Here is a 21,261-nt window from a genome sequence, read left to right as displayed (position 1 = left end):
CCTACTTCCTGTGGCCGCCTCGAGCACGCATTCGATCGCGATCGCGACCCAAACCGGCATCGATCGGCCATTCGAATTTTTATCACCGGCGGATATCGACCCATCTTCCCATGGTACCTTCCCCACTTACCCCCTCTCTGCATCCGTCCACCGTTCAGTTTGGGAAAGCTTTCGTCGACCGACCGGAACTCTACCGAAGTGGCCTTCATTAAATTTCCTCCAAGGGGACGGGAGCCGCCGGTCATCGGAGGAAATGGGCACCAGCTCTGACCTCGGCCGAAGACCGAGATTTCGGGCTCGCGGAGGGCATTCGATTGGCGAGCGATCGCACGCACGCATGCCCGTGCAAATATTTGGGTCGCCCTTGGTCGAAGCCAAGAACGAACGGGAACGACCAGCCTCACCAGCCTGGCCCCGGATGGGCCGACAAAGACCAACAAAACAAAGCAAGAGACAGAAGAAAGGTGAGCGAAAAAGATGAGCTTCTTGAGGACAGGAAGTTATGACCCGCTTGTGCCTGGCCGGGGAGGGGGGTGGCGTTGGAATTTGGCGCTGAAACCGGAATGCCACCGGCGACATGGCGCGCGAGAAGACGAGGGATAAGACGCTGCATCAAACGCTCCGTGTCGATGTCTCGCATTATCTCGCGAGCCGTGCGTTGTTTGCCATTTCTTTCCGTGGCATCGTCGGATGACAATTAATTAAAAAATCATCGATATTTGCTTCCGGTGGTTCCGTTGGCTGCGAGGGAAACGGTCGGGTGTCGCATGACACATTTTGAAGCCGGGGAGATTTTAAAATACCGCTTTGTCTCCGCCGTATCTGTTTCTTTCCTTTCAAACGATCTCCTTCAATAATTTGGTTACAATTTGCTTTTGATTCGATGGTGAAAATAAATAACAACCTTGCCACCATATTCAATTCGACGGTCGAATAGTTGAATACTTAAATTACACGTACAGCAATAATTTGGTCACAAACGAGATTTACGTCAATGATGATACGAAATACGTCATTACGAAACAAGGTTCTCCTTCGGATAAATCTGGAGCACCACAAGCTTTGTGACATGAAAATTGATCCCTTTCACCATCTTACTTTATTCTGGGTCCTGTGGTGTGAGGGCTTTCGTTCGGAGATTCAGACACCGAAATGATTCGTTAAAACGCACCGAAAACATTCACTTTCTTCGCCCGCGTTGTTTGCTGTCCAGCTCCAGACCAGCTTGAAGATTTCCACCCCCACGTGTTGTGGGGGTGATTAATTTTTCAAATCCAATTAAAGTGCCCAAGTACCTCTCGCCCCGCGAGCACGTGGTTGCTCCTGTTTGCTTTCAATTTCGTCCAATTGCGTACTGGATGGAAGCTTTCGTGGGTAAGGTTGACGAATTCGGCGTTTTTCCAGTGTTTTGTCGAGAGAACGGTGCTCTCTCGAAGCACAAACAGTAGTAAAACTGGACAAAAACGCATCTGTCCATTGGACGTAAACGACTAGAAGCGGCTTTTTAGAGCTCACCGTAAACATTATGTGCGGATCGAGCGCGGTTTCTTTTGCGTCGCGCAAAGTTTGGTTCATTTACGGTGGTTTATGGGTTTTGTTTTATCCAACGTGTTGTCTGAAATTTTAATTTTTCATTTGGTTGTTCGCTTGCAACTGAATTTTGACGTTCTTTTAGTTTACTTTCAAACACTTATTTTCAACGATTTTTTATAGTATTTCATTTTACATTTACATTCTTTGATGGGAGTTTCATGTTTTGTTTTGTTTTCCTTTTTCTTTCTTATTTTCAAGGCCATATTTATTGGTGAGTAATTTGAATGTTGTCTTTTCTTTTATCGTTTCTAAGTTCTCTGTTGATCGTTTTAAGCAGAGAAAAGGTCGTTCTTCATTTATGTTTCATAATTTTCTACTAACAAACTCTCTTCCACTGCGCCACTAATGGTTCATTACCGTTAAACGTCGTGAAATTAATTTGTGCTTTTCTCGCTTATTAGCCCATAATAGGAATGGTCCCCACCCATCCCCATCCCTCCCCATCTTGATGCCCGGTATTGATTTCCGGTCGATGACGTCGTACGCCATTCGGTCTGTGACCCAATTACGTGCATGACTTTGGACAAATTATTATGTCAGCAAAGCGTAAGCGCTCCGGTTCCGAAAGTCAGAAGCGCCCCTTTTGCGGGGGCCAACAGCAGCACGTGCCCATTACCGGCATTTCCACCTTCGTTACATCTTTCGATTTGGGTTCGGTTTGGTTGGTGTTGTTGTTGATTTGTTTTTCCCTTCCAACCGGGGGTAAGTGTTTCCTTCTTGTCCGTTTGTTTGTTGCTTCCCCTTCCAGCCCGAACCGTAATATGTTTTCCGTTCCCTGTTTCAGGCTGGCGTTTTATGTACGCACTGCCCCTTCCATTGTGCGCTTCCATGCTGTGGTGCTATGCTCCCTTGTGCCAATCACCTTTTTATTGGGGACTTTTCTTCCACCCTCTCGGACATGGACAAACAATTGGAGCAAAGAGACAAGGTGCTGAATGGTAGGAATGGCAGTTTATGGCCATCGATCGATCGGGAGGCAAGTTCAAAACTGGGCCATCGAATTCCTTCCGGTGGTATTTGTGTTGCAGATTGCTTTTGAGGGATCTTGTTTGTACTTTATAAGAGCACTTAGAGAAATGTGTGTCGACTCCAACAAGAGGTAACGAATTCTATTAACTTAGAGCACGTGGCCAGATTTTATTTAAGATACCGTGTCGAGATGAATTTATCCTTGCTCCAACTGAAAAAGTAATTTCGAATAGAAAAAGGTACATGCCACATAAATGACGAACAATTCTAGGGAAATGTTTACGCGATAAAATTGGTCTCTTGCCCAGTAGTAAACCTTCCAGTGCCCATGGACCGGTTGTACACCGTTCCGAATCAGAGCGTGACGATGTTTGTCCATCCTCGTTGGTCATCTGCCATGTTATCGGACTGGAGTTGGACAAAAAAACAAGGGCTCAAAGTAAAAACGCAACGTACTGTAATTATTGGTTTTGCTAAACGAGCGGTTTCGATGTCCGTTACATCATCGTCGTCGTCGTCGTCGTTGTTGCTGGTGGCGCCGACAACGGGGAGGTTCCATTCGTCACGTGCGCGTTTATTCTAGTTCCGCTTGGAATGCCCGTCCGTCCGGCAGGCTGCATGATGATTATCATTGAGTCGCTTTTTTTTTGTTTGTGCACGTCGTTCAGTCGAAACCAACCCAGTATCAGTCTGGGGCGCATCGGGCATTTCCGATTTCTGTCAGCAACTATTAACTCGCTAGACGATATCCGGTGCATTCTTTCTCGCCTGTTCTAGGATAGTTCTTTTTGCCTTTACTATTTTTCTCGATGACTTACGCCTTTTTTCATCTTGCCTGGTACGGTTTGTGTTCGGTGACGAATTGTTTTGCGGTGATTGTACAGCTTAACGGCGAACGGTCGGACAAAGCCACAAACTAACCACTAAAGATTGAATGTTGCAGAATGGTGGAATGATGCAAGCCATGCTTCCCATCACGTTTCGCCCTCAAGTACCTACATCCGGACGGAACCAGTACCCGTTCTACAGGTGTTTTTCGTTCGCCCGTGTGGAAAACGGGTCTTAACCGCCGGGCATGCGGGCGGAAGTTGTGCAAAAACGTAACCCGACAGCGTGATTATTCGCTACATCGTGCCAAACCTGGAGAGCGATCTGGGAATTGAGTGAAATACCAATCGAGTGACAAATAGTAAAGCGTGCTGTTGGTTCACTCATCGATCGTGAAGTCACTCCAGAGTCAGTCTCCAGAGTCCTCGGTATGGAATGCTGTTGCAGAGTGGGTAAAGGTTGCATTAAAATACGCCGTTCCCTGGTGGAATCGTCCTGGAACCAATCATTTCCAGTTTTCCATTCCACTCCATGATGATTCCGAAGAATGCACTCATGTTGGTGATATTTGATAAAGCGCTAGGCTATTGCCGAACTGTCCGATTTTCCGGAGCTCCATGTCCTCCGTCACCTGTCCATTTGGGTTGAAAAAAATTGGTAAAGGCAAAAAAAAGGATACTCCCATAAAAGAACTCCCCAAATTGGCCGATTGACCTTCCCATTCCTGGGTGGGCTCAATCCAAAGCTCGAGAGTTTCGGCCGAATTCACTATTGCATTGCGGAAAATTGTATTTTTAGATTAATAGCTCTCGCCCAATTCGACGCTTCGGTGCACTTTTGCATCCAGCATTCCTTCCACTACCCTCTACTGCTCTATTCCCTCTGGAGTTGGTGTAAAGGGTGCTGTTGTTTTTTCCTCCCTGCATATTTCGATTTGCTTGTTGATGATTATTTTACTATCCCCCCGAAATCGGTGTTTCCCCATTCGGGTGCATTTTCAAATTGATTCCAATTGATTTTGCGTCGTCCGTCCGCGCGAGCCAGACAGCGTTGCAATCGCGAGAGTCAATTAAATTTGCATGCAAATAGTCGCTGCATCAAGTGTTGCACCTTTTCATAGAATTTTTTTGCTTCTTCCATTTCGTTGAGGAAACGTCTCATTGTTTTGTTTGTGAATGAACGTTTTGTATAATGCCTTTTATTTATGTCTGTTTTGGTTCGTTTCAGGGTTTTGCTACAGGATTTTAAAATAATTGTTTTAACTTGAAATGCTGCTCGGAAATGCTGATTGTCGAATGTTAGTGTTATGTCCTGTGTGTTAAAAGATTCATCCGCTATCACAAATTTTATTGGAATTTGTTTTAACAAATCCTTTCTTGGATTTGATTTGTGATATTTATTGATTTGTGATATTTATTCGAGTTTCCTCTTGGAATAGTCACGGAAACCAAATGCAGTCGATTATTACATTTCCTATGTAAATTTTCAAACATTTCTATACCGGGAAAATATCAATGTTGGAAAAGATCGTAAATTGAATCTGAATTAATTCGCTTTGCTCCAGTTTCGATTATGATATTGACTGTAATAGAGTTAAATAAACAAATCCCCGGATGTAAATTCTATTCTATCGTTTTTTTTACGAAATCAATTCCACCTTCTTTGTCGAATAATGTTTTTCGGCAGTGAAATCCGAAGTGATTTGAATCAAATGCTTTTCAAATTGTGATCGAGTGAAAGATCTTCATGCCTGTCCGTATCGGAAGGAGGAGAAACCGCTGTTCGTTCAGCAAACCCGGCATTGACGGCTGCCCATTTTGATTCACCGTATCGGAAGATGAAAACGATTGATGGTGAAAACCGTTCGGTGCAAAAGTTCACAACCTCAACATCGACCCCCCCCCCCCCAAATTGGTTCGATGGAAAAATTGGTAATCGACCGGTTCGGCACCTGACTCTTGCCCGACTGAACTCACGAACGATTTTTCTAGGTTATGGGTGCCTTTATCTACGCCCGGTGTGTTGTACCGTTTTAAGGGTGTAATTTTTGGGTACTAATTCGATTGGAAGCTTTTGCTCTTCACGCTTCTGGGGGAGAGAAAAAACTCACAGAACTATCGGCTCATGCGCAATTAATCGACAATGCGTGAAACATGTAGATCATAGACGCGCTCCAGACAAGTTTTCCCGGTACGGCATCGGACGGGGGGGATGAAACTCGGTCAAAGAACGGGACAAAACGTTCATCGAGATCATTTTATTCAATTCAGTTACGATAAAACACACATTAAAACAAATATCTTGTTGCCAAATGCGTTGTACAATCACGGGCAAATTAAATTGGAAAACTTGGTTCGATGTTGTTAGTGGCGAAGTTGTTCGTAAGTTGGGACAATTTTCCCCGTCCCTTGTACGAGGAAACTTTCAGCATTCCGGGGAAGAACACGGGTGTTGTTTACAGTGATTGTAAAACACGGTCTGCAAGCGTTCGCCTCCCTTCCCGTCACAGCATTCGACTCGATTCCATTCGTCTCCGGTCTGCGAAGCAAAATGGTAATGAGGCCGACGATATGCATATCCGTTTGACAAGGTCGTGGTTTTTATCAACCGCAAAAGTTTCGCCGCCGGCACGTGGATGAAATTTCGTACCAAACCCCGAGCGTTGGGGAGGAGAGATTTCACGCGCTCCGATCGAAGCAACCCGCGACCCGGTGAGGCTGAAAAGTATGGCAACGATTTCAAAATAATCCCCACATCCGAGGGGGGCTTAGCAGGAAAAAAAGGCGAAACAATTTACTGAAATCAATATTCGACGGTTGTCGTCGCATCGAAGAGTTACGAGGCGGCGCCTTGATGTTCGTCGCGGTTTTCCGAAGGGCGAAATTCCGCTTGTGTTTGCGTGGGGGGAGGGTGAGTATTTCCCAAGGAATGTTGAACCTGCCGATGGCGGTCGTCTTCGTAGACACTTACCCTCTCCACCCCCACAGGAGGTAGGAATTCATTGATGTCATCCCGCGGCGATATTGAAATTATGTCAAAGTCTTCCGACCAAGTTTCTTGGCCTTCCGGGCCCCCCCGAATGCTGCTCCATCGAACCGCGGGAGCTGACAAATTGGATCACTAATGAGGTTTATGGTTGCTCCTGGCCACCGTCGGGAAGGGAGTGTTGAAAAAATTAAATTAATTCGTAATCGGCTGCCAAATTAAGCCTGAAGGTGTTGTGCGTACCTCCTGTGTTCTGGCTTGATTGGCCACAGATGCTGGCAAGCCGGGGAAGGTGTTTGTGCAAAGTGTGATTTATTCAGCATAATCGAGTGGCTTTTTCGTTCGTTACCTTATCGTGATTGTTGCTAATCGCAGTAAACAGTTTAATAAATTAATCTTTGAATTAAACAAACGAGCTTAAATGTTCAGCAATTTTAAGCCTTCTTGATGAATTTCAAACAGGTTCATGAACAGAAGGATATTAAAACGAAAACGTGTTATCAATTAACGAAACGAATTCCTTAAAAAATGGTGTATTCTCAAAAAGGTAGTACACGTCAGAAAATACCAAAATCTTTTGCTTCTAGGAATATGTCCAAACGAAAATCCGTCGATTGAAATGACGCAAAAGTGAAATAAAGTCATCAAGATTGTTTGCCACCCGACGACGACACGTTTCGGTGGCGTCGAATGCTTGGGATTCCGTCAACGGCCGCCTGGCAACCGGTTTGCTGCTCGGTCTTGATAAATTTGTTCTACAAATTGCTATCGGCCTCTTGGCTCCTGCACGTCACGATGCCGTTCTCGTTTGACGCCATGGGAAGTCCGGTTGGCGACGTCCAACCTCCCGGCTGCCGGCTTTTTTTTTATCATTTGCCAATGTGTATTTATTTTTCTTTTCTCCTCTCGTTTCGGTGAGCAGCATAAACATTTGATAAAGCTGTCGATGGGTGGAATATTCACAGCGTCCTCATGGAGCTACTCTTGGCATTTAGTTACGTTGGTTAAGGTTATGAATATTTTGATTGTATTCAATGAATTATGTTTAAAAATACCCCAAAAAGGGAGTCACAAACTCATCCATCTTTGCTTGGTTGGTTTTTCTTCCTTCTAGCCCATTGGACCTTCAAACGCTGATACTCAGGAGAAGCCGTTTTGGAGGTGATAATATGACCATGGCGGTAGAACTCCGGTAGAACCCTGAGATGGAGCCGCATCCTGGTGCCACAAACAACTCGAACCCGGTTTCCCGGGACAACAAAGGGTTCGTTTGTGGCGAGAACCGAAGGACGGAGTGAGTGAGAATCAATACCGTGTGTGTTATCAGTGTAAACATATTTAGTTTTCTAATTGACCCCCGAGGGCACACACGCACACACTGGTGAAGGGTTATCTGTTCAGAGAGCATAAGGGAAGGTTGCCAGCGGGGCAGTCTGGAGACTTGAAGAGGCTGATTAAAGTTTGAGTTATGTTACACCCGAGGGGAAACGACTTGGAGTCTAGACGAACGAGCTCTTTTTTTGTATTCGAAATAGAGATTTTTTTGGTGTAAAATAAGTTTAATTTGACACTTGCGTCGCAACCCCCGGAGCCCCACTCGATCGGACTCGGATGTCCACACTGTTTACCGAACCAATCAGCATAATGGGTTAATTGGGTCCAGTTTACATCTGCTGCGCGATGGTTTTCGGCGGACCCCTGGGCGGAAAACCGAATCCGTCCGCCATTGCGCAACAATGCTCTCCGCGTGTGTGTTATGGATCGGTTTGGATGCGCCCTAAATTCCGAATATGGTTCAGCGCGAAGAAAGACCCCGACACACGACGAAAAAGAAACCCAACATGAACCTTATGTTCGTTACCCAACGCGAGATCATCTCGCGAGAGAGCATCGACACCCCGAAAATAATAAAAAAGCAATTTTTTTTTTGTATTTTCTGGTGTACGGTGCAGTTTGTTTGGTTTTTGTTTGTTTCATTTTTACTGTCACTTTCTGCTCGTAAAGTCATGTAGGAGAAGAAATTTTCCGAAACAGCTTCGATGGCACGTTTCGGATGCGGATTGAGGGGTTGGGAGGTGTCGAATTGGAAATTCAATAAGAGAGGGCGACTGAGGAAAGCCGTCGAGCATGAAAAACACTTTTCCCAGACCGCCAGTTACGGTTGGGGTTACGTTATCTCGCTCCCGGGCCCGATCCGACGTTCACTTCCGCCAACGGCAATTGGTGATAATGTATGGAAAAACCATGAGTATGTGACCGGTGCTTTTCATCACTCACCCCTTGCCAACCCCGCGAGAGAGAGAGGGTGTTTGGAAAATGGTTCGAATGATAAACGGTGCATGATAATAATTGTCTTTTTCGTGGCTCCCATGGCATGTGAAAGTTTTGCGCATCAACAAAAATTGCAGCGTTAGATAAAGGGAAAAGTGGAAAGCAAACAAGTGCAATGCTCTGCGGTGATTTAAAGACAATCGGGTGGTTTTTATTTATTCCGTTGAAGCAGTTGGAAATGCCCCGCTCAAAAAGAGTTTGAATATTTTGCTGCATCACGTGGTCCATTTTCTTTCCCTTTTTTTTTGGAGTCAAATGCCACATCCAACCACTGTCCTCTCGGTTGCATAATGATGTGTAAGGGGTTGAGACGTACATTGTTTTTCCAAAAGTTTTGCCATTATCTCATTCAGAGGCAAAGGTTTTTTTTATTATTTCTGACACGACGCATTGTATTGAGATGAGTTTGCTTTGCTTGCTTATTTGTACAAAGATGTTTACCTATTTATTTATGCGCTTTAATGCATTTGTTTTGTAATAAACCAAATGTAGTTTATGGCACGAGAAGCAGATGCTATTACTAAATTAATTTTTCTACCATAAAACCATAGAGTTAACTTCGCAAACAGTTAGTTACGTGGAGTTTGTTTACAATTTGTTTTCATTAGTTTGCTTCGACGTGGTAAGTATAAAATTATGCTGTTATAACTATCTGGGAAAAGCGAAGTTAAAAACAAGAACAATTAACAATGTCCAGACTCTACTAAATGAAACATCTTCATCTCTTTTAAGGTTCCACACACTTGATCATCGTTCTGTTTCGAATGCAAGACCCCTCGGACTTCTCCTAAACTGTTGCCTAATTTGTGGTTGGCACCTTACCCTTTGCTCGGCCCAGCTATTGGCCATCATTCTGAGGTGCTTCTAAGGGATGCCAGCCTGAGCAGCGAATGCTTACCCTTCGATGATCCCCGAAACGACCAAACGCCGCCTCTAATCTACATAATTAGGCACCATTTAACGGCTATTAAGCGATTACTGCTAATGCGATCGAACCGTTTCTAATGCAGGGAGAGAAAAAAGGGTCACAAGCGATAGCTTCATCCCCCGAAAACCCTTCCAAACACACAGGTGCCTGCACAGCGACCTACCGGGGGCATGCGTGCCTTGATTGCGGTGCGATCATTCGCCCACCGGAAACCGGCGCACCGGGAATCGAACGCCGGGAGTCTGATGATACAGTAAGTGCGTCTGTCTGTCTGTCTATCTGACCGTCCGGCCGCGATCTCTCTCTGTGCACATGGAGACTTATGCAATTGCCACCGGGTGTCTCGCGTTTAATGTTTGCCTGCCTCGTCAACGACCGCCAGCCGCGCACACGATGCCACTTTGGGCTCGGCGCAGTTTATTCATCCACTTCCGGTCAGCGGTTCGGCGGCGGTTGCGTGTCATGTGTTGCCTCCGGCGGCTGTCGATTCGTGGAGCTGGAGTTGATAAGTGAGCATTTCTCCCTGCCGAAGGCGATTGCTTATGCTGGACAAACGACAAAAAGTCAGGAGATTATTTAATTTCCAGGCATCGACAAATCGGAGAGTACATTTCGATGTTGTACCCATTTACATTTCCTTTCTTCGGGAAGCCGTGTCTTGTTCTGTTTGGTTTATGAAAAGTAAACTGTAGATTACATGAATACTTTAATGTAAATTGTACTTAGAGTTTCTTGTTTAAAAAGTGTTAGGATTTTTCGTAACATAGGTTGTAAGCTACTCATAAACCCACCCAAATGTAGTTCAACGCGAACGAGAATTTGCTTGCGTAACAGAAATTCCTCGTAATCTGACACTTTGGCACACAAAACCACCCTAACCTAAAAGAGTGCCCGGGGCTACCGGTGGCGCATAATTGAACATAATTGCTAACTGGAACGTTGGTTCGCACTCCGACACTCTCGGTGGAAGAAAAGAAGCGACAAAGTGTGAACTAACATGTTAATTTGGAAATCTGATAAACAGCTACCCGACTGTCCGTTGCGATCTCTTTCTGTTTTCTCTCCATCGTTTGTGCTTCTAATATTTCGCTGACCACGCAGCGGAGTGGAGTGAAGTCTACGCGTCCGCTATCCTGTCGGGTGGAACAAGGAATTTTATTGTGCCAAGCTACGAAGTTGGTTCACGTCCGTGATTCGTTTGCTTTGCTTTGGTGGATTTTAAATACTCGCGTTTCCTGTGTGTTCACCTTCGGGCAGTCGCTGGAGGTTGGGAAGCGGTCGGTGCGTTGTTCGAAAATAGGGAGCTACGTAGAGAAAGAGCAAAAGGAAATAACTTCAACTCCGAGAAATGATCCTCCCCAAACACGGTGGGGCAAATAACCGCGAAGAAGATTATCATAACCGATAAGGGTGAAGATGCCACGGCACGGGGATGGGAACTCGCCCCAAAAAGGGACTCTTTCTTCGCCGATCGGCGTCCCTCGGTGGTGGAGCATCGTTTTGATAACGAACCACCGATTACGCTACCTTGGGACCTGCGTTGGCAGAAGCGGACAGGGCTGTTGGGATTTCTGGGGAAATGTATTTCGCTCCCGGGCACGATGAATATCTCAATCAGGGCTACCCAGCTGGGCACCGGCGAGTGGTATTGATTTCCTTCTGCCTGCTTCGTGGGAAATGTAAGTTATTGACAGTTGGGAATGTCCGCTCGGTGCGGTTCGATCGAGCGGTGAAAGATTTACATTCTCCCGAGAGGGCCCGGTAAGCGTTACGTTATTTCTTTCTGATTTCAAATAGTCTAGCTTGTTGGTTGGAATAACCATTTTCATAACAATTTCGTATCGTACAAAGTCGCTCGAATATCATAACTCGGCGAATCAGAAATAAATTACTTACAACTATATTTATCGACGGTTCCTAAGGAGAAATTTTTCATCAAAGTATTCCAGAAATCCTGCTTTTTTAAATGCAATAAAGAGTCCTCAAACATTTGATAGCATGTCGACAAATAATGTCAAAGAAACATTAGTTACCTTTCCTGGAATGCTTGGATCTGGAAGTTTCGGCACTGGTGGAAAGGACAACGCGTAATTAAATGGGCCCATTTTTTTGTTGGGGCTGCATCCTTCATTAGATCGTCCATTCGAGCGAAAGGGAAAGCGGGCGAACCGGCGTAGCCCCGAAGCCGCTGGGAAAGGGCGCCCCGGAAACGATGACGTTTGATTTACATGATCCGCTCCCCTCCGTCGGGCAATGTTTATTGGGACCAAGGGGGCCGAACTCCCAAAGGGTCGTTACCGAAAGTGGGCTAATTTCGAAACGCAGTTTTTATGGGTTTTTAATCCCCATTTTCTTCGCTCGACAAAAGATGGTGAGCTTTCGGGGTGGACATTCGAAACTTATCGAAGCCGACAGCAAGCCGGCGTTGAACTTTCGCCCGGAATCGCCCCGAGGGTGATTTTCCACTCCCTCCCCCCAAGGGACTGTGGGTCTCCCCGAGGGGTTGGGAAAAGTGACGTGAAAGAATGTCCAAAACCTTTTCTCCCCGAGATGTAACAAGGTTGCATAATTTCACCGGCCCGAACCTGGTCGACTCCTGGTAGAACCGCATTGTTTGGAAAACGGACGGATGGAATTTGTCCACGCGAAGGAAATGTCGACCACACACGGCGAGCTCTCGGGGTCCCCTGGGAGGACACTTTCGTTTGGCGCGTCCCCGTTCCCATCGCGGATCGCAATGATGTCCAAAAGACGGAACGGAATCGACTGGGGTGTAATTAATTGATGGAGATTTTTGACTAATTTTCGAGCCCCTTAAGCTCTCCCACCGGGGTGGAATGAGTGTGGGGGAGGTGGAAATTATTGATCAGCAACAACCGGACCGCGGAAGGTTTATGACCGGGGTGTTGATTATTTATGATCAATTTGGGAATTTTCTTCCGGCCCTTCGATTTCGGGACGGGAGGAGTTTCGGGGGAATATGTTTGTGTGTGCCGATGGACCGATGAGTTTATGGCCACTCATAATCGTGTTTCGGTTCGGAACTACCGAATTTCTTTCGATCGATTTGGGTTTTATCAGCATCTGATTTGGTGGAGCAATACTAAGCGTGATATAATTAAGTTTATGATTGTGGAATGAGTTATTGTATTATTCAAAAGGAAGTTTTACTGCAGAACGTTATCTGGACGTATGTTGATGGTCGTCAATTTTAAAGACTACTGTTAATAATATTGTCTGACATGAGTGGATTTTGCCAAAAATAAAATAAAGATGTTAGGTTGTTAAGATATCTAACTAAACACAATCTTAAGAAACGATAAATATGTACTCATTTCATATCAAAATATTGTAAGACAGAGGAAACCAAGTCGAATAAGCCTCTTCTGAAAATGATTGTGTAAGAGATCTAATGAACCATAAAGAGGTATGGTGTTGGTTGGGAACACTTTTTCCTGTCTTTCTGCCACTTAAACCCACTTTTAACACTTTTTGCAGACCGCCGATGAGCATCGCTTGAATCCTGCTCAGTTAACAATTTTACGGTTATTATTGATTGGTAGCCATTGTCGATTCATCGAACCTGTTGCATTTTGTGTTCGTTTACTTTTTATTTCACCGATTGTGGATTTGTTTTGCACCTTCCTCACAATGAACTGTGCGAGGTCGTGGTGCATAATCCTACATTGAATGGTTCGGGGGCAACCGTTGCAGATAAGAGCGGGATACGGTGGGTTGTTTGAGACGAAGCACAAGACGACGGTGCGGCATTAATCACAAATCTCTTTGGAGTGCAATCAACGGGAACGGATGGAGAGGGGAAAAAAATCCGATGCTGCTGCGTGACGGTCGGAGCATGATGTTGCCAAACACCAGCCGACACCAAGTGCAGTTTGTTTCATCGTCGCGAATCTCAAGGTCACCGGCGTCGATCCGTGACGATCCGCCCGCCCGCCCCCCGGGGACGCATGATGGGAGGCGAGCGCAATTGAATTCGCCAACCGCGAAACTCCGGCGTACTTGCGGGTCTATCATTTGCGATTCTGCGGTGGTCTGGTCTGCGAGCACAAACACAAACACATCGACTGTTACGACGTTGGTATTTTGCCACAAGATCCATTGCTTATGAATTGCGTGGGAGTTGGTTTAGGTTGACTTAAGGAAGTCAAGATGTTTGCGATAGAAAAATATCTTAAATAGATTTCAAACAATTTAAAATATATTTTTCATAGTGTTTCTAAAATCGGTTTCAATACATTCGAATGTAAGAAGGCTTTTTTAATTTAAAAATAATATTTAAATCATTCGATTGCCTATTCTATTTCTTATTATTTACTTTCTGTTAATCATTATTAGCATCTTCAAAACCTGCCTTTAATTATTTGAAAAACTTATCATATTTTTTCATTGTAAATATTTGATAATTTGGTGCGATGGTACGATTTTGCTTCCCATAAATCACTGATGGTCTTCGAAGTAACGAGATTGCTCCCGGTGTTGCGTCTCCATCGTAAGATAATGGTGGGAGAACTTCCTAAAAAAAGGTCTCATATACCACCCAACGTTGGTTAAGTAAGCTTACGGTTTCGGGGAGCCACCGGTAGCGGGTGGTTTCCCATGGGTTTTCGTGCACGGACACATGTTCTCATATACACGCTTCCTATGGGCCGTTGTTTGATCACCATATATATTTATTTACGATAGGTTGGCCCTTCGAGCGTGACCAAGGCAGCTTTTGGTGCAACGAGGCTTCTACGAGCCACCACTTTTCGGCGGCCAGCTTCCGCCCGCCGGTGAAGCTCTGTCATCCCCGCACCACTCAACCAGCGGTGTCGGTCCTTTTATGGCCGCCCCAGCCTTCAGCGTCGAATAAAACCCATAACCGTCGACAAGAGGCAAGACACAAGACCCAGACGTTTGCGTCTCCACGTCAGCCACCCTCGATCGGGAAGGATCAACCCATCGGAGGCTGGTGATGATCGGCCACAATTAACAGCGCCTCGTGAATGATGCCGATAATTGAATACGGCGATTATGCTGCGCGTTCGGGGTGGAAGAAGGTGGGCTCCCGTTTATGAGCAGCCTTTTCTTGTTCTTCTTCTACGCGTGGCGATACATGCGTGTGCTGATGGCTACTAAGTTTGGTTAGCGAAGTGGAAAAAACGCCCCAAGCTGGAAGTGTGCTTCTCCGATGGACAATGCGACGGCATGTGTGCAAACATAAATGGTTGGAAACCATCTGTCCATCACCGTCCGAGGTTGGCCTTCGTAAGCGCCCTCCCGACAGTCGGCGCCTGTGAAGAGGACTGACGCCTCGGACCGTCATAGTCGTCGCCGTCGGCGTCGATCAAATATTGAATCTGATTGATAGATTTACCGAACGTACAATGGGCCCGATGCTCTGATATTTATATCTATTTCCTGACGCCGCTCGCCTTGACATTAAGCAAATCAAGCCCGTTCGAAATCCGCGAAAGGAAGAGTATGGTTTGCCCCATCTCCCAACAAAGACACACATACACACACGTATGAAGTGAAAGTGAATTAAAAAATTCGTACCGTCCATGGTGGAAAGAGGAGCTGCTGCATGTGAAGCAGCTCTCATTAATATTAATCTGGCTATTCTCACCGAATAAATACCGCCATGACCTGGAATTCGTTTCACAGCATGTACATGTTTGGTAACACGAAGGCGAAGCTGCACAATGATGGTATTATCTCATTCACAAGTGAACGGGAGAGAAGTGCTATTTGGGTGGACACGCGTGCTGAAATGCCATTGGAAGAAATGTAAACCAACTTTGGGTGAGTAAGACTAGAGAAAGTTGTACTGTTGGCATTCCAATGGTTTCTATTAAGTTCTGTTTTTTTCTTTTAGATCACAAGGGAAAGAGTATGTTTAATGGATGAATCGATACGCTCTTCTAGTAACATGTTCAAAGATGGCTTCAACATACGAAAACATGCGTTGTTCTAACGCCCGCAAACACTTCTATTGTCTCTCGAGTGCACGATTTACACGATAAGCTGAAGTGAAACACATGTTCCGGTGGTTGCCAAGTGCATTTCCAAACCCTCCCCCATCACAACCCATCGATTCAATCAACGCCATCATCATGATCGATTGACCTTCCCCGTGCCCGGAAGAAAATATCCCCCACCGGTGGAACATTGAATTGTTTGCATTTCCTAGAAATGCGCGTCTCCGAAAAGCGAATGCACGTCGAACTGCTGCTCTCTGCTGCCACGCTTTTCCATTTCCGGTGAGGTTATTTCGAAACAATGGCGCATCCATTGGCGGTGGGTGGGTGGTGGGTGATGTTCATCATCCCCCGCCGGTGTTTGAACGGCGATAAGCACGTCCCAACTTCGGCTCCACCGGTTGGAAGCTGAAACAAGTGCATGCAATCGAACGGAACGTTTAATTTCGATGTTTGTCCAGCATTTATTTGTGTGGTTGTAGTTGTCTGTGTACAAGTGATTGATTCGAATCATATTAAACTTCCGGGGCATGTGTGTAGGAAAGCATTCCAAATGATTTGATGAACACATAATGGCAATGATCAGAGTAGTCCGATCAGATTGCGCAGCATATTGTTATGCTCGGCAGTAATCAATGTGGTGGACTGTAAATATTTGCTGAAAAGGATATAAAACAATGCTCATCGGAAGGTGTTCAAATAACATCATCGGGTTGTTTTTCACTCTCAAAAGTACTGTTTGCGAAATTAGACCGGTGGTGTTGTGTACGAGCACTAACTGTATCATATTTTTTGCTAAAGTTCCTTTTGTTCGTTGTGAACAGCGTGCATGATGGAGAAGGTGTTCGTGCAGTGTGCGCTTTCTGCATCATCGTTTGCACATTTCCAGCACACAACTGCATAAGTGCAACGCAACACCCGAGGTGCAAACGCGAGCTGCAGCACGAGCAAACGACCGACAATCGCATTTTTACCATTTGCAGACAGCAGCAACAGCATACGGGGAAACATTTTCCCGCCTCACGTTCGCCCACATGACAGATGTTTGATGCGAGAATAAAAATGTGTTAAATCTTTCTCCACCGGTTAGCTGTAGCAGTGTGGCTCGAAGCCGCCTACGTAATGCAACCGTGTTTGTTTTCTTTGCCACTACCCGGATGATGGATAAAGCGGGCGAACGGGGATGGGAGGTAAAGTGTTGTGTTGTAGCGTTAGTTTTTCTTCCTTAAATCAACGTTACAAGATGAAAATGGCTTCATGAATGATGCTGCCGTAGGTGGGGCTCATCCACGGAATTAATGCAGCAATGCAATGTCGAAACAGATCGTTGGAAGATTGTGGTTGTTCTACGATTTAGAGCTTATCTGTTTGTTTTCCTGGTGTATGGAGCGATAGAATATATCTGTGTGAAAATTCTGTGTTTGGTTCGTTTTATGATTGTATCTTTTCAAGGAAATAACTTAATTTTCGCAATTTAAAAAGTCATTTACAATTTTTAAATCGCACTTTCTGGTGAGTACCGTACTTAGCTAACCGAAGCGTATCAACCTTCGGAAATTGCACACTAATTTGTCCATCTAACGATGATATCAAAATCACGAGGGGACGAAACCTTCGTCCCATTTGTGTCAGCAACGATAGTAAAAACGCCAATGATGAAGGTGAACGGCAAGAGAAGAAAAGCAGATCGTCTATAATTTGCTCGAAAAATATGTTGCACACATTCGAATGACAGCTTCGGAGCACATGTTCAGATGTGCAGGTTCAGTAAGACTAAGAATCGAGTGGTGGAAGAGAAAAAACCGCATCCAAAGAACGGTACTTTATTTATAGCATCGTCAAAATGTGATGAGCCATGTAACAACATGCAATCAAACCGATAGATGGCTGGCTGGCTGACTGTTTGCTACAGTTACGAGAAAAGAAAAGAACCTTCTCCGAAACCGTGGCGAATAGTCAACCGCCTTGGGGACTATCATTTGTCCCAAACTCAGCCCAACACATAGTAATTTACTTCTCGTTAGTTCAATTTTATGGCGGGGAATGTTTTTTGTTGTTTTTCTGGCGTCCAGTTGAGGTTCCACCTTCTGACGCGCGATCACGTTTACAACAAGCTGGTGGGCGGGTGCCGAAGTAGGTTAGTAAGGTCGGAAAGGTGGGTGATAATGGAGGGTAGACATCGTGCCTCAAACCCTCCGTGACAGTGCCGGTAGTCGCAATCCGTCGTCGAAGGCGTTCCCGTAGACGGAGGAGTTCCTTTGAAGCCCACGCGAACTCGCGAACAGAGGACGAATGAATGAATGAATGGATGAAAAATCTAAAAGCGATTTCGAACCGCGGCCTCAGCAGGTTTGTCGCCTTCTTAACCCCACGGTTGCATATCGGAGCCGCATGCAGTTGCAGTTTGAATGCGCACATTGGCGTGGGATTTATGAGCAATCAGGGTGTCATAAGATTCTTTTCCCAACGCCTGCGAGTAAATTAGGCTTCCAAAAGGCTTAAGAATGAGAAAACCTGAGAGGCATTGGGTTGCAGGTGACATTCATGTCATATAGCTGTGCCTACTATGACATATGGGAACGAAATTAAAATGCGACTGATTAATCTCACAAAGAGACAGAGACAAAAAGAAGATTAAAACATAGAACTCACAGATGGTAACCACAGTTCGTTGCGATGTTGTATAAAATAATATTCTTATCAACAACATGTTCATTTTTTACGATTAAACCATATTAAGCATATTAAATCAGTGTTAAAAAATCCCAAAAATGTAAAAAATGCATAACGAGCCTTTGCTTTACGACCGACCAAATGTAAGCAAAGCGTGTGGTCGAACACATCTCCAATTAGCAACAGCTTGAACCGCGACAAGATTATCATGTTTTTATTGACATAAGGCTCAATAAGTTTGACCATGTGGCAAAAGGCGGACCTTGTCGTCGTTTTAAATGTCTATTGATCTTTCACATTCGACCCATCCACTTCCGACGAACTATGTGTTCAACTCCAAGCCGGAAGGTAAACTGACCGAGTTGGGGACACACCGATGAGGCTGTGGAAACATACGGTTTTTGATAACGGACGGAATTTTGGGGCTTGATGTTTGCGCTGAAGTCTGTTGACGGCACACAGAACTCTCGGGCGGTGTTTGGTGCCAGGAGCATCGACCTTATCGCCGGGGTTTTCATGTTCATTGCGGATAGGCAGCGAGAAGTATTTCCGGAGCCATAAATCATTTACATAAATGCTTGGGGAAGTGAGCATAAAGTTGGAGCATTGTGCGTGATTGAATTCACATGCAATAGAGAAGTATATTTTAAGAAAGTGGTTTCTTGGAATAAATATAACAAATCCGCTGTCCATATCACCTCTTACATTGTGGTTACATCCATTTGCAATTCATTTTATTGGTTGTGCTCTGAAACCCATCGGCACGAGCATGTTTTGCACGTGTATTGGATTTTATTTTCTTCTTCTTGAAAAAAGCAGTTCAGTTGACGCCAGTTTTACCGAAAGAGTTTTTTTTCCCCCTCGGATCGATCGAACCGGGCGATAGATTTCCATTTGTATTAATTGGATTACGTGGTGTGCCGAGATGAACCGGGTGTACCGTGGAAGTGGGAAAAATCGCTCGCTTCCATGCGGAAATAGGCACGTTCGGTCGATTTGAAGAAGGCGCATCGGCGGTGCATCGGTTTGGGGCATATGATTATTGGCCCCGGGTGGGTGGGGGTTTGGGGAGCAGGAAAAGTACCGGACGCAGCACATTTCAGCGCCGATGGCAAACCAGTTCGACGAAAAGGAGACGAGTGAAATTCACCCATTTTTTTTAAGGCGGAAACCACGACAGACTGAGCGCTGCCGGTTGAAAATTGGTATCGAAAGTGGAAAATCGCGCGGGATAGAAAAATGGGCGCCCAATGGTAAGGGGAGATTAGTAGACAGGCAGTTAACCAAATGTTTTATGGGAGAAGATAATAACACGTCTGTTGGTAAAGAAAGTCGTCTTCGGAAGGCAAAATATTCTTAGGTTTCTAATATTGTGTTTCTTTCTTGCCAACCTAGAATTATCGTCCGGGAAACAACGAACTCCTGCGAGCGGCCTGCGAAAGGACACACCTGACGGGTTCAAGGACGATCGACAACGCCATTACGCCCACCGTACCTACGGTTTTTATGGTCATCCGTCATCCGGTTCCGATGGGAGATTGTGTCACGGCGAGCGCTTTCTAGTGGCCGTGTTAATTACAGGTGCCGGGTACGTTAAGTACCCTCATGTGCCGTTTCGGACTCTCGGATATGTGTCCGCTGATAACGGGCCGAACACTCGGTTCACCCTGATCGGTGTAATTTCGGGGGATGATCGTTAAAGCAAATGGGAGGGAGTCGACCGAAAATAACGAGGAAAAACGGTTCGCACAATATATTTATGGTGAGAACGCAGAGGGGTTATTAAAGGATGTTTCCTTCAAACGGTGTTCAAGGAAGATTGGTAGAGCGTGGTGACTACTTTAAGGTGGAAGGATGTCTTATGTTTTTTGTGTTTATGAAGTTCGCACGACTCGGGTTTTGATCGATAAGTTTTCCCATGACAATACTTGCTGAATTATTCCTGTTGGTAAGGTCTCTTTATTTTTGACCAATTTATTATGTTGGTTTTGTTTTATTCTAGTAGATGGTGTGATTAGAGTTAGATGGAATTTAATGGAATAATATTTTGCAACTCACCGTAGGAATAATTTTATATGGCTCAACTTGTTAATAGCAGAAAGCAGCTTCATAATTATATGAGATTTTTTGCAGAACGTCCAACAATGTTATGTAACCATTGTTCACTATTTTCTAAGCTCAATTAGGCATGATGATATTCAATTCTTTTCTTGTGAATTAATCTATATGTGTACCATTTTTTGTGCATTTATTGCTTTGAAAACATAAATCCTACTTCACAATAAAAAATAAACTTGTTTACAAGATGGAAGAAGGAACCTACCAAATGTCAGCCAGTTTGTGGTCTATCATTCGCGGAACAATCAAGCTTCCGACAATGGTACGAGACTTCATCCCAGCATATCCCGGTTTCATTCATCTCGGAACACGTGTTCGAGGAAATAACAGCTTGTCCTGTTCTTTGTAGTTCTTGAAAAAGGATTGCTGTCCGCTTGTTTTCCCCCCCGACACAATGGGATTCGGGTTTTAATTGTGATATGAAGCGGGTTGAGATTTGTGTCTCACTGGCAACCATATTTGATTTCTCGCTTCGGCTCCATTCGGGACAATTCCAACTTAAACCAACAGAACCGAACTTAAACGTTAAGCCCGTGGAGTGCGGATTGGTTTCGCCGTTGCGCTCCCCTCCTCTCCCCAACGTCGCTCCAACTTTCCGGCTCATTAAGAACCCAAAACAGCAGCTGCCGGTTGTGCGGTGCGCCGGAAAAGCCACCCGGCCCGGCGTCGCTGCTTTCGGGGTGAACACAATGGTCCGACACTTCCGAACGGCTGGCACATCCTGCCGCAGGAGTTTGTGAATACTTTCTTCGATCCGCGCCGGCATAAGCAGGCTCGAGTATGACGTGCTTATTGCCGGTGTTTTCGGGACCGTTTCGGTGGGTTTACTTTCTATAAACCTTCTTCGCGCTAATC

The sequence above is a fragment of the Anopheles ziemanni genome, chromosome 2 (genome assembly GCF_943734765.1).
Source record: "Anopheles ziemanni chromosome 2, idAnoZiCoDA_A2_x.2, whole genome shotgun sequence".
NCBI classification, from domain to species: Eukaryota; Metazoa; Arthropoda; class Insecta; order Diptera; family Culicidae; genus Anopheles; species Anopheles ziemanni.
Note: the sequence above shows the minus strand (reverse complement) of the source record.